This window comes from Trichechus manatus, unplaced genomic scaffold, assembly GCF_000243295.1.
Source record: "Trichechus manatus latirostris isolate Lorelei unplaced genomic scaffold, TriManLat1.0 scaffold00012, whole genome shotgun sequence".
Lineage (NCBI taxonomy): Eukaryota > Metazoa > Chordata > Mammalia > Sirenia > Trichechidae > Trichechus > Trichechus manatus.
The window spans coordinates 25,760,638-25,775,471 of NW_004443948.1; positions in this window are offsets into that span (position 1 = coordinate 25,760,638).

Genomic DNA, 14,834 nt, shown 5'->3' on the forward strand with positions numbered 1-14,834 from the left:
GAGAAAGGAAAGAAGAAAACCATGGTCGCCTGACATGTCCAAAGGACTGCCTCCTCACAGGGATGCATGGATAAGTGAGATTATATTAAATGAATTTACCTAATGGGGTTCTAGTAAATAATATCTTTCTCAACATTCATTGTGACTTGTTTGATATGGCTAAAGTTCAGGTATCAGGAAAATCCAGAGATAAACATGATCACTGGCTATATTCAAAAATGAAATATGAGTTTATGTTAATTAAAAATAAATAAATAATACATATGAGAACGTACTCTGTGGCCAATACTAAGCAGAACACTGAGTTTTAGATACAGCTGAAACATAAACTATCACAGCAAGGAGCTCATAGCCTTGTAGAACATCACATTAAACGTAAACTATACAGAGAAGAGCTGACATGACACAAATCGAACAATGGGGAGTCAATCTTTTAGACAAGTTATCTCTCTAAAATAGAAAATTTGTCATTTTTAAATTTTATTGTCACATCTACCCATTCAAACCTTTTTTCTTTAATCTCATTTCAGAGGCATATCAAACATGCAAGCCACACATTCTATTTTCAGTGGAATTTTTAAGGAAGTGTCTACCCTAAAGAATGGTAATATTTTTTCTTAATTTATTACATATAAAATTTATTAATAAAATAATAACTACTAAATGTAATGTAATTGTTTCTGTCTTTTTAAGTTATCCAAATAAATGCTTTCATCAATTTGTCAGATCTATTGTCCTGATTTGATACTCAAGAAATTCTGTCCCTGTTGAATAAATGTGACATACCATCGAGTCTATTCTGACTCATAGTGACCCTATAGGGCAGAGTAGAACTGCCCCATAGGGTTTCCAAGGAGCTGCTGGCAAATTCAAACTGTTGACCTTCTGGTTAGTGGCATGAGCTACTAACCACTGCACCACCAGAGTAAAAGGAGTCCAATTTCTAAGCCCCTAGGATTTTCGTGAACACAGAGCTCCAATGTTAGAGCTGAGATGCATTAAATTTTATGTATTTGAGTACAAATCAGTAATTCTCTGCTAAAAAATTCTCATGATTTAAGGATTATTTTTAAATTACAGAAACCCCCACTTCTATCTATAAATACAACAAATTTACTATTTAAAAAATGCTAAAAAGCTGAATGTTTAAAACTGCTTATTGGGTTAAATAAGAAATTGTTAATCACTCTGCTTTATGCTTATAACTGAAATATCACTGGACCAAAAAGAATGCAAGAAATGAGACACGTTGACAGCTGTGGAACATTGCATTTCATGGGGCTCAGTGCACAGCTAGGTAGCACAGGTGTTCCTGTAATTGTAGTACAATGGGAAAATTCAGGGCTCAATGGCCTTCAAATTCTACACTTGCCTGTGTGATGTGATGTGAAGATCCCATGTCAGTACCGCCTCCTTTCTCTGCGATGGGAGGTCGTTATGTGAAATGCAACTGAAAATATTTGGGAGTTCTGACTCTCCCAAACTAGATTAAGGTTTTGAATTTAACTTCCTTTTCATAGTCATGGCTCCTGTTGGTCTGCCTCTGTGATTTCACATGTATAGAAAAAAATATATTTTAGAAGACTTTGTTGACAAAACTTACATTGTGAGCTTACATTTTCTCTTATTGAATCACTGCACCCAAACTCTGCCACTTTGCTAGCCAGGCTGCACTAATTATCATTAACCAGGTGCTGTACAATGTGGAAAAATGTGTGGCCTTTTTTGCCATTTCACTTACCAGAGTTTTGAGAATTTCAGGTTTGAATTCCTAAACATTCTCTCAGTGAACAAGAACCAGAAACTGAAAACAAGGGATGACAAATAAGATTGAGCCCTTATCCCTTTAAAGTATATTTCATGTTCAAAATTTTGAAAATGAAGCTTTGATATAAGGAAATATTTTGTTGAAGAAAAGATCTAGGAGTTTAACTGGTGAAAGAACAATAAATTTAACTAAATGAAAACCTGAACCCAGAGCCATGGATGTCTAACTGAATTTCACATTAACAAACCTTTATGTCATTCAAACATTGCCTATAGTAATGGAGTATGACAGCATTTTACCTTTTAATTATAGAGTGTGAATTATCTTGGATTATTAACTACCTTATCAAAACTGGAAACTTAGAAATTCTATTTGAGGTAAGCGCACAAATTGAAAAAAAAATAGTAGAAACATCTTGGATGAGAAGTAGATACAGAGGGAGTGAATGCACAAATCTGCAAATGAACTATGTCCAAATCCTTGGCTAATGGATGAACCATGCATGTGTGTGGTGGATGCCCCAAACAGCTCTACAAAAAATAGCAGCAAGAAGTTGAGAATACTGAGCAGTGATTTCAGCTGCTGCCTATAGCAGAGAAGACAGCTTTTGGAGTTTGAGTCTAGCCAAATTAACTGAACAAAAGTCATCACTCTTTAGAGGTCAAAGCAGAACACAGAATTTCTATGACTTGTTTTAATAACATCCATTCAAAAGACATTAGGAATGTTAAGAAACAGGAAAATGTGGCCCATATTCTAGAGAAAATCAGTGAAGAGAAGTTTTCTCTTATTTGACTGAGATTGTGAAATTAGCAGAAAAGACTTTGAAGCAAGTATTATAGATATGTTTAGAAATATAAATGAAAATAAAATTATAATGAATGAAAATTTGGGAAATTTCACCAAAGCAATTTAAAAAAAAAATGCTGTTGAGTAGATTCCAACATACAGACCCTATAGGAAAGAGTAGAACTGCCCCATAAGGTTTCCAAGGCTGTAATCTTTACTGAAGCTAACTGATGCATCTTTCCTCCTCAGACCACTGATGTTTCAGTAACAACCACTGCACCAACAGGGCTCCGTACGAAAGCAATAAAAAACCAAAAAACCCGTTGCCTTCAAGTCGAGTCCAACTCATAGCGACCCTGTAGGACAGAGCAGAACTGCCCTGTAGGGTTTCCAAGAAACAGCTGGTGGAGTCAAACTGTGAACCCTTTGGTTAGCAGTCTTAGCTCTTAACCACTATGCCACCAGGGGTCCACCAAAGCAATAGTAACTATTAAAAAAATTCCAGAGTTAAAATATAGTATAGCTGAAATAAATAACCCACTAGATGGACTTAAGAGCACCTGGGTGATGCAAACGGTTAACCATTTTGCTGACGACCGAAAGGTTGGAGGTTTCAGTCCACCAAGAGGTGCCTTGGAAGAAAGGCCTGGTGTGGTGTTCTACTTCTGAAAAAACAGCCATTGAGAACCTTATGGATCACAGTTCTACCCTCACTCACATAGGGTCACCATGAGTTAGACATGACTCGACAGCAAGTAGTTTTTACGTGGGCTTCACAGCAGACCGGAGGTGACACAAAGAAGAGTAGGAAACTTAACAGATACGTGTGTGTGTGTGTGTGTGTGTGTGTGTGTGTGTGCATGAAATATTAATAAATACTGGAGAAAATGAGCAGAACCTTAGAAACTTGTGGCACAGTATAAATTTATACATTGTACTTATGCTGGTTAAGATTGAATGTCAGCTTGGCGGGGCCATGATTCTCAGTGTTTATATGTGATCACTCCCATGACTGAATCTGCTGTGAGTAGCCGATCAGTTGAAAGGGAATTTCCTTCGGGATGTGGACTGCCTCCAAATATAAGCAGACATTCTGGCTTTTTGCTCTCCTCTGGATCCTGCAGCTGCCTTCTGTTTGTCTAACCTCCAGTTCTTAAGACTTGAGCTATCAGCTTATCTGCCGATCTTGGGATTCATTAATCTTCACAGCCTGTGAGCAAGAGGCCTGCTCTCCTACCTGCCAATCTTGGGTTCACCAGCCCCTGAGGCTACATGAATCCTGAATCGGGGGAAGCCTCTATCCTGATCCCTGGACTTGGGACGTTCCAGCCTCTACAATCGCGTGAGCTGTTTTTCTGATATAAATCTCTCTCTGTATATACTTGTACACTTTACTGGTTTTGCTTCTCTAGAAAATCCAGCCTAAGACAGTACTCATCACTAGAGTTACAGAAGAAAAGGAGAGAGAAAATTGGGTAGGGATATATTTGAGAACAATTAAAACCAAAAGTTTCCCAAAGTGATAGATGTAATTGTATAAATTTAGAAAGCTCAACATACCCAAAGAAGGATAATTATTATAAAGAAACTTACATATAAGCATATCATATTAAAAGTGCTTAAAGTGAAATATAAAGAGCAAAACTCAAAAGCAACCAGAGAAAAGACACATGATAAACAAATTATGACAAAAAAAAAACAATTAAGTTCTGAAGAAGAATTAAATCTTTAATTTACTGAAATGTAAAACCAATAATAAAACAGTGAAGATGCCCCAGGGCTGCCTGACAGTGAGTGACATGGGAGGTCACCTGTGCTGAAGACAAGGTGTGGCCCAGATTCTGCATAAAGTGATTTTTGCATAACGGCCTGATCTTTGGAATCCGACCATGTCTGTAAGTAGTGGGTGTATTTGGTTTACTTTGTATATATATTTGGAATTTTCCATGATAAATATAAAAACAAAAACCTTAAAATAATATATATGAAATGTTAAAATTAATTTCCATTGCTGATTGCATTATAACTGATTATTGTTCTGCTTCTGATACCTTTCCAGAAAAAACTTGATTTATAATAATAAAGATTTAAATAAACACATAGCACTAATAAAATGAAAGAAATACTTGGTGAATGACTAGATGGGAAAGAAAGGATTGAATTTAATTTTTTTTAATATTTGTATTTCATTAACTATGGGCTAAACCTGACCAATTTCAGTAATTTTATTTCTTTAGCTTTTAGCACTTACTGTGTATTCAAATTATGTTGGGCTTTGCAGGGCTCCTGAATGTTGATATTAAGGATTTCTACACTTACAAGTGATCTATTGGCCAGTCATAATTATTCCTTTCTTGCAAAATGATATGCATCTGTCATGGATTGAATTGTGTCCCCCCAAAAGTGTGTGTATCAGTTTGGCTGGGCTATGATTCCCAGTATTGTGTGGTGGTCCTCCATTTTGTGATTGTAATTTTATGTTAAAGAGGATTAGGGTGGGATTGTAACACTCTTATTAAGGTCACATCCCTGATCCAGTGTAAAGGGAGTTTCCCTGGAGTGAGGCCTGCACCACCTTTTATCTTACAAGAGATAAAAGGAAAGGGAAGCAAGCAGAGAGTGTGCACTTCATACCACCAAGTAAGCAGCACTGGAAGCAAAGTATGTCCTTTGGACCTGGGGTTCCTGTGCTGAGATGCTCCCAGACCAAGGGAAGACCGATGTCAAGGACCTTCCCCCAGAGCCAACAGAGAGGAAGACTTCCCCTGGAGCCGATACCCTGAATTTGGACTTGTAGCCTACTGGACTGTGAGAGAATAAACTTCTCTTTCTGAAAGCCATCCACTTGTGGTATTTCTGTTACAGCAGCACTAGAGGACTAAGTTAGCATCTAAACTTTCTTTTATTTTTTGCTTTGTTTTCTATTTCATTTCAAATTGTGTTTGAAAGAATATACTTATTTTGAATAATTACCATTATCATCACTATCTTTGTCATCATAAACGATAAAACTACTTATGGTAATGTACCAGGCATTGAACAATGTGATTTTCTTGAACTTGACTACTAGAAATTGACAACCCAAGTTGTGTAGCTCCTCCATATAATGAAAGCTTAACAGATAGTCATTGAATAACTGAATGAATGGTGTGGAATAGTGTATCGGAAAATGAGCTAGTAATTATGTCCATATTTAGGTCTCTACTTACTTTTCATGTTGCTTTCCCCTCTTATTTCAGGAAGTAATTATTCTCCCAGCACTACTAAATGCCTTACTATCTATCATTGGCCCCTAAAAAGAAAAAAAAAACTCAGTTTCTGAATGAAAGAGGCAACCAATGATATTGCCAGGTGGTGAGCACAGCTAACGTTCATTTTCCTAACCTTTCTGGCTCACACACCAGTGTGTGGAGATTCTCTCCCTTTGCTTCTCTGAATAAACCGACAGCTTCCTTGTCCTCTGCAGTTTTACATAAGCCTTTCCTCCAGCCCAGAGGGCAGAAGAACTGTGTGCATGTGTGGGTTTGTGTGTGTGCATGTTCTTGAAAGGATTCACATAGATTAAAAAAAAAAAAAAAAAAACTCAATTATCAAGTGCTGTCAAATAAATATGTAATGGGAATCTAAGTTTTAAACTACTAAAAAAGTAAAACTATTTGACATTAGTTAATTATATAATCTTGACATGTTATGCTTTATGTTACAGATGTCAGTATTATGATAGTTTACACTTCTGTACATATGATAGTTAATATTAGCTGCTGCCCCCATGTAAACAGAACCAGACCATGTAAAAATACTCAGAATAATAAATTAAACAACTTCTGTTTCCAACCTGATGCCAAAATTATCATGGAGTCCTTTATTCAGCACACAATATTTTATCTTATTTGAAATTTGCTGTCATTACTTTACCTCCTTTTGAAAATTGAACAAATGTGAGAAAGTAAAAGTGGGACACTGATGAATAAACTATAAACCAGCAGGCTGAGGAAAGGATTGGACAAAAAACGTTTAGGAAGAATGTGACATTTCTTGGATTTTTATTTGTTGTTATAATGGCTTCCTTGATTTTTTTAGTTTGGTGAATTTTTTTATTAATTGAATTGGAGTAATTGAAACCTGGCTAAAAAATAATTTCTTTCATAAGGACCAGCACAAAGCTGGTTCCTATGAGGTGGAGGATAAAAATGTTCCAAATGTCCAACTTTTCCAAACTGCTGTACCGCTCCATCATCTCTAACATCAACTACTCCCTCTCCCCTCAGTACATTCCCTCTCATCTTTGGGTTCCATAATTTGCTGCAATGTCTCACAGAACTCACAAGCCATATAAAGGAAATGGCTCATGCAGTTATGGGAGCTGGCAAGTTCCAAATTTGTGGGTCAGGTGTAGGCATCTCCCAACCCACATGACTGCAGAGGCTGACGAACTCAAACTGGCAGTTCAGACCACAGGCTGCTGGCTCGCATGGCTGCTGAAACTGCAGATCAGATCAGATGATAGGCTGCTGGCCCACAGGGCTGTGGAGGCTGGAGAATCCCAGAATCTGCAGGTCAGACAGCAGTCCTCTGGCTCGAGTCTCAAGAACCAGAGGTCAGCTGATCATGAACCAGACACGGGATCCGGATGCAGAGAGAGACAGCCCCGCCCGGTCATCCACACATATACGTTAGATGTAGGCCACACCCCAGGAAAAGGCTTAACTTAAGTAAGGATGGAACTTGAGTCATGCCCTCCTGCAAGGCTACAATCCAAGATGCACCCTATATCAATCCTGATCATCAACATGTAGAGGTCAGGATCCACAATGCATAAAATGGAGGATAACCATACAAATACTGGGAATCACGACCTACCCAAGTTGACACATAAGCCCAATCACCACAGGTTCTATACACCTTATTTGCATAGTCCCACTCAATCATTGCGTGTGAGTCACAAAGACCATGGTAAAAGGGCCATATTAAGTAATTCACTACACCCCACTGGCCAACAGAAAGACTGTGAGGAAATAGGAGAAATTATTTCAGAAGTAAAGTCTTTCCCTAAAATCTGAGCGAGATCTATGTTCTCACACCACCATATAAGAATAGATTTTTTTTTTTTCTTGAACACTTTCTGTACTTTAATATGTCACCCACGAGATATGGCATATATTCTTCCTTCGACTGTAGTAGTCAGTATGATCTGCTCACTGCCCTATATTGGTTTATTTGAGCTTTATTTTTACCTTGGTGTTTGCACATACTCCAATGTAGAACCACATTATTTATTAACTTCTATTACCCCAAGGAACATTTTTTCCAGTTAAATGACACTTCCTGAAAGTTAAGGAAATTTGGCTAAATTTAGAATTATATATATCTATATACATCTATTCAGCATTTTATAGAATCTTAGAAATCTTGGACAATTCCTAAATTCCTGAAGCCGAATTACAAGAAAATTCAAAATAAAGAGCCTTTCCCAGAAGATTATTAAATGAAATATACGTTAATATACCAGGACTCCTTTAACATCTGAGGACACAGGTTTTTCAAGATTGACTGATAATTCTATTCTGTCAAGTATAGTAAAAATGTAATATGTGGGCTATATATTTTAGATATATTCTAAACTTTACATAAATCTTATTACTACTTTCATGACGTCTTTTGAATATTTTTACCCTGGCTAAATGAAACACATGGAAGAGTTTTCTGTAAGCTTTAAAATAAATGATTATTACAGCCAGAACATCCTTCTTAAATGTGCGTTGACCTTGCTGTCTGCAAATGCCTTGTGTTGAAAATGCAGTGGGCTGAGACACAAACGTCACCTTGAAAACACATCTCCTTGCTCAGGCCAGGCTTCAAAAGTGACTTTATCCTGATGTGGTCACAAGTGTTCACTCTTCAGTTTACTGGCTGATCTTGTGATTTCAATGGCAGATGGGAGCTGATTGGTCCTAACCAAATCTTCAGGAAAATGATCTATGAGCCCAAATGTAGTTTGTTAGTTTACACTGAGAAACTCACTACCAAGGGAATGACATACTCATATCTATTGACTAATATGTTTTCTAGTATTAGAACTGTCTACTCAGAAAATCAGATTAATATGAGAAGAATCCTGGATAAGTATGTACACAGATGACAGATAGATGATAGATAGATATTGATATAAATGACATCAATATATATATTGATATACATGCTATTAATAATAAGCCAGTCTAGACATTCCTTAAATGTGGCTATGACTTGTTGTCCTCAATGTACATTCTTTCTTTCTTCCTTAGTAATAAAATTTCCAATATCCAGTTTGGTCCATGCCTACTCAGGAACAATCATATACCTTCCATTCTCTTAGAACTAGCTATGCCCACGTGACTAATGCTGGCAATGGAATGCAGGCAGACATTTTCTTTGTATGTTTCAGAAAATACTTACTAGGAGTTGCATATACTTTCTTCACGTTCCCTCCTTCCCCCTAGTTGGAATACGGATATAATGGCTGAAGTTGAACAACAATTTTGACCATAAGGTGTCAGGTAAACATGATGTAGACACAAGATAGAAGAAGCCTGTATCTCTGATGATCAGACAACCCCTGTCAGTTATGTACTGCTTGTACTAAGCTTGCTTTATGTGAAACAGAAACATGTCTCCATCCTATTTTTTTCACTTTGTTTTTTGATAACATTTTTCCAAACATTTAAAAGTTGTCCATTAAAGAAAACTGGAAAATACAAGGAACACAAAATTATCAATCATTAAAAGCAGTTTACAGTTTGATAGGCTTTCTCATTCCTTGTTTGTGTATACACAAAACTGAATGTACGTTTTTCTGTGATTGATATTATGCAGTATGTACCGTGCTTTTTCATACATCATGAATATTTACTAATTCACAGTCCTAAATCTCTGAGCATTTTGATTATCAGGAATACCCTATACTAACACAAACAGGGAAAATGTGATCTTACCTCTCCTTGAGACAGAAATTTAATACAAGACGAACAAAAAAAAAAGGCAATATGCCTCTAAATAAGATGTTGGCAGTGTCACAATTAAAATACCACATTCCCTGATTGCTCAACTTAAAATGAGACATAAAGCAAGAGTGCAATAAATGCAATGCTTCTCAGAGACTCCATTATCAGATCTATACTATTAAAATATTAACAAGAAGGTATGTTCCCAACGAATTATTTAACTGTGTATTCCTGTACATGCACACTCTGCATATATCCTTCCCTTACAGATCCTTCCGTCCCTCCACTGTAAATCAATGAACAAGTCCTGATACATAATATGCAAAAGTGTTGTAACAATACCAGGTTCAAGATTTATTTTTTTCTACTACTTAGAATAAAAAAGGATATTTACAAATTGGTTAGTTTACTAGCTCTACTTTTTAATCCAATAATGTTGCATCAAATTATTTATTTATTTTTGTGTTTATTGTTGTAGTTTAAATGAAGTTTACATTTCAAGTTAGTCTCCCATACAAAAATTGATACTTACATTGTTATGTGACCCTAATTGCTCCCCCCATATTGTGACAGCACACTCCTCCTTTCCACCCCTGACTCCCCATGTCCATTCAACCAGCTCCTAACCCTCTCTGCCTTCCCATCCCACCTCCGGATAGAAGCTGCCCGTTTAGTCTCTTGTATCTACTTGAGCTAAGAGGCACACTCCTCATGAGTATCACTTTACATCCCACAGTCCAGTCCAATCCCTTTCTGAAGAGTTGGTCTCGGAAATTGTTTTAGCTCTGGGCTGATAAAAAATCTGGGGGCCATGCTTTCCAGGGTTCCTCCAGTCTCGTTCAGACCATTAAGGCTGGTCTTCTTACTAGAATTTGAGTTCTGCACCCCACCTTTCTCCTTCTCCATCCAGGACTCTCTATTGTGTTCCCTGTCAGGATGGTCATTGGTGGTAGCTGGGCACCATCTAGTTCTTCTGGTCTCAGGCTGATGAAGTCCCTGGTTTATGTGGCCTTTTCTGTCTCTTGGGCTAATACTTTGCTTGTGTCTTTGGTGTTCTTCATTCTCCTTTCCTCTAGGTGGTTGGGACCAATTGATGCATCTTAGATGGCCACTTGCAAGCTTTTAAGACCCCAGATGCCACTCACCAAAGTAGGATGCAGAATATTTTCTTAATAAGCTTTGTTATGCCAATTGACCTAGATGTCTCCTGAAAGCATGATCCCCAGACCCCTACCCCTGCTACTCTGTCCCTCAAAGTGTTTGATTTTATTCAGGAAACTTCTTAGCTTTGGTTTAGTCCAGTTGTGCTGACTTCCCCTGTAGTGTGTGCTGTCCTTCCCTTCACCTAAGATAATTCTTATCTACTACGTAGTTAGTAAATAACCCTCACCCTCCACCCCCACCCTCGTAACCATCAAAGAATGTTTTCTTCTGTGTTTAAACCTTTTCTAGAGTTCTTATAATAGTGGTCTTATACAATATTTGTCGTTTTGTGACTGACTAAATTCACTCAGCATAATGCCCTACAGATTCCTCCATGTTATAAGATGTTTCACGGCTTCACTGTTGTTCTTTATCATTGTCTAGTATTCCGCTGTGTGGATAACCATAATTTGTTTATCCATTTGTCCATTGATGCGCATAGCTCTAGTCACCTCAAAACATCTACAACGCTTGGATGCTGCAAAATAAAGAATGACTTTGGCCACAATTAGCATAATATTTTACAAAAAAAATGCTCATATAGAATGATAGTTATAATTCAAAACTGTCTTCTAGATATAGAGATAGCAGCAAAGAAGCCCATCCTTGTCTCCAGCAGCAACCATCCCAATGACTAAACGTGGAAATTCATCGGCTCTAAGAGTTGGATTAACAAAGTTCACCCCCAGGAGACATTCTTTCCTATAAATTAACAAAAAGACATTTATAAAGGGATTATGTTACTACCTCTACTTTAAACATACTTTGGACACATAGGACTTGCTTGTCTTTGAAATAACCAGAATAGTAAATAAATGCTCATACATAAAAATGGTTAGATATTCTGAACTTTCCAAATAGTTCAGGAACACAGAAGCCTTCTCTGTGTACTTTTTCTCCCACACCCCATGGCTACCCAGTAAACAGCCGGTATACTGCTTCAAGAGATCAAATTCCAGTCCCAAAGTGCATGCAGTCGTTCTTAAGAATTAACAGAAAAAACTAGTAAAGAGTTTTTGTTTTACATTCTCTGCATTCTTTATGTTGTGCACTTCTGAACATCTAGAAAGACTAGATGTCTTAAATAAGGACTTATGTTAGTCCAGTATTTACACAGTAACATTGAATAAACTGCACACAGGTAAGAAAGTTTATGGTCTGAAAGTGTCTTCTAAATAGGAACATTCTGGTCTAGAACCCTCTCCCCTCTCCCCTTCATCAACCCAGTGGACAAGTGTAAGTATTTGTAATGCTCAGCAGTGGCTTTAACAACTTCACTTTTACAAGCAATTTTTAGAAGACAGTCTTTCTTACAGATTTTAACACAAAACGTATTAGTTTACTAAATCTACTTTTGCCATATTTTGGAAACTTCTTTAACATCTAGAAAAACTGTATACTGTAAAATAAAAACTCATTCATCTATTCTATTCACTATATACACAGCAAAGTAAAACAATGCACAGAATATGTGAGATAATGTTTAACCTTGCTTCACTATAAACACACTGGCAGAGAGAACTTTACATGGCCTTTCTTCCTCTCTCCCCCAATGAGCAGAAAGCAATGAGTCTCTGACAGCTGTAAATGGTTTATGTGCTCAGATGATAACTGAAAAATTGGAGGTTCACATCCAACCAAAGTCACCTCTGAAGAAAGGCCTGGTAATTGACTTGAAAAATCAGCCATTGAAAATGCTATGGAGCCCACTTCTGCACTGACACACATGGGCTGCCATGAGTTGAAGCAGACTCAATGGCAACTGGTATTGCTATTGCTTGAAGAGGCAGTTTGATGATTTCTTTTCTAAATAACAATATTTCATATGAATTATAACAAAAATATATTGATAAAATTTATTACTTTACTTCTAAAATACTCTGTTCACGTCTAAATATCTAGAAAGGCTAAATATTTCAAATACAGACCAAGTTTATCCACTGACTGCCCAGTAGTGTTGAATGAACTACACACATGTAAGAATGCTCATATCTGAGAAAAACCAAACCAAACGGGAGTTGATTTCGGCTCATAGTAACCTTACAAGACAGAGTGGAACTGCCCCATAGGGTTTCCAAGGAGCGGCTGGTTGATTCGAACTGCCAACCTTTTGGTTAGCAGCAATAGCTCTTGACCACTGTGCCACCAGGGCTCCATAGCTGAGAAAGACTTCTAAATAAGATATTCTGGTCTTAAACCTTTCAGTTCTCCCCATTCCTTCTCTCCATCACCTAGCCAGTGGATGAGCATAAGCACATTTGTCTCTGAGATGTGGTTTGAAATTTCATTTTCAAAAGTCATTTTAAGAGGACAATGATTCCATGAATTTTAACACAAAGTGCACAGAATGTGTTAGCTCACCAATTCTACGTTTCTTACGCCTTGGACATTTATTTAATACGTGTTGTTGTTTTTAGGTGCCTTCGAGTCAGCTCTGACTCATACTGACCCATGTATAACAGAATGATATGTTGTCAAGTTGTGCTCCAGTTTAATATCTAGAGATTATTATGGTTGTTAGGTGCAGTCGAGTCCGTTCCAACTCACAGCGACCTTGTAGGACAGAGCAGAACTGCCCCATAGGGTTTCCAAGGAGGAGCTGATGGATTTGAACTGCCGACCTTTTGGTTAGCAGCCAAGCTCTCAACCACTACACCACCAGGGCTCCTATCTAAAGACTAGATGTTATAAAATTAGGATTCATTTGTCCAGTGTATACCTAATACATATATAAATAGGGCAAAGTTAAATAAAATAATCATCGCCTACAAGACAATGGAAAATCTTAAATTTTCTAGTACATACTAGCAAACACCTTTGAAAATGTCTTCTTCTCACTTTCTTCAACCCAATAGACAAGCATAGGCAGCAATCAGCTCACAGAGGTGATTTAACAATTTCATTTCCAACAAAAATGTTTCAGAAGCTGTTTAGAAAATGTTATGTTACTATTTCTACTTTTAAATACATTGAACACTTCTAAACATCTAGAAAAACTAGATATTTCAAGTAAGAACTTATTTTTTGTCTATATAAACAGTATCTTAAAAAATAAAAACCTGTACACACAAAACAATGGTAATAATATGAGGTATTTTCTATCTATGATCATTCTGGCCTTGATCCATTCCCTCCTCATTTCCTTCTCTCCATTACGAATCCAGTGGACAAGCACAGGCAACCTTACAGATGTTTGAAAAAATCGAGGTCTCAAATTCATTCATGGAAGACAAGCTTTTCTAAGAATTTCAATACAAAGTATACAAAATGTGTTTATTTTACAACTCACCTTCATCATACACTGGCCACCTCTTTAACATTTAGAGACCAGAGGCTGCAAAATTAGGCCACATTTGTCCATTTTTGGCACTGCATGCACACTGTAACAAAATGTATGCTGCATACAGGGAAATGGTTTCTCTTCAACTGTTCAGTTATGAACGCACTAGCCAATTGCCTTTGTAATGTATTCCCTCCCACCTCCTCTAAATCATTACACAAGTAAAGACGGTAGTGTATTGCCTACAGAGATGGCTTAACAATTCCATTTCCAAAAGACAACATTTCCCATGAATTTTAGCAATAAAAATTTTAACAACGTGCTATTTGACTACCTCTGCTTTTAACATATGCTGGCATTTCTAATAATTAGAAAGACTAGATATTTCAAAGAAGGATCTAGTTTGTCTCTATATTCACAGAAGTCTTGAATAAGCTGCATACATGTAACAATAGTTGTGATTTAAATATGTATTCTAAATTTGGACCCTGGCCTAGAACCCTCCCCTTCTCTTTCTCCACCACCCCAGTGAACTATGTTCAAATTTTTGGAAGATAATCTTTCCTGTGAATTTTACTGCAAAATGTATAAAATGCGTTAGTTTACTAACTCTCATTTTATCACACTCTGGAAAAATATTTAACATCTAGAAAAACTAATTGTGTAAAATTAGGACTCATTTGTCCACGTATACACTATACACACAACAAAGTAAAACAAATGTGCGATTGTGTGTACAATGTTCGAGAGGATGATTAATCTTGCCTTATTATAAATACACTGGCATAGAGCATTTGGCAATTCCTTCACCTCC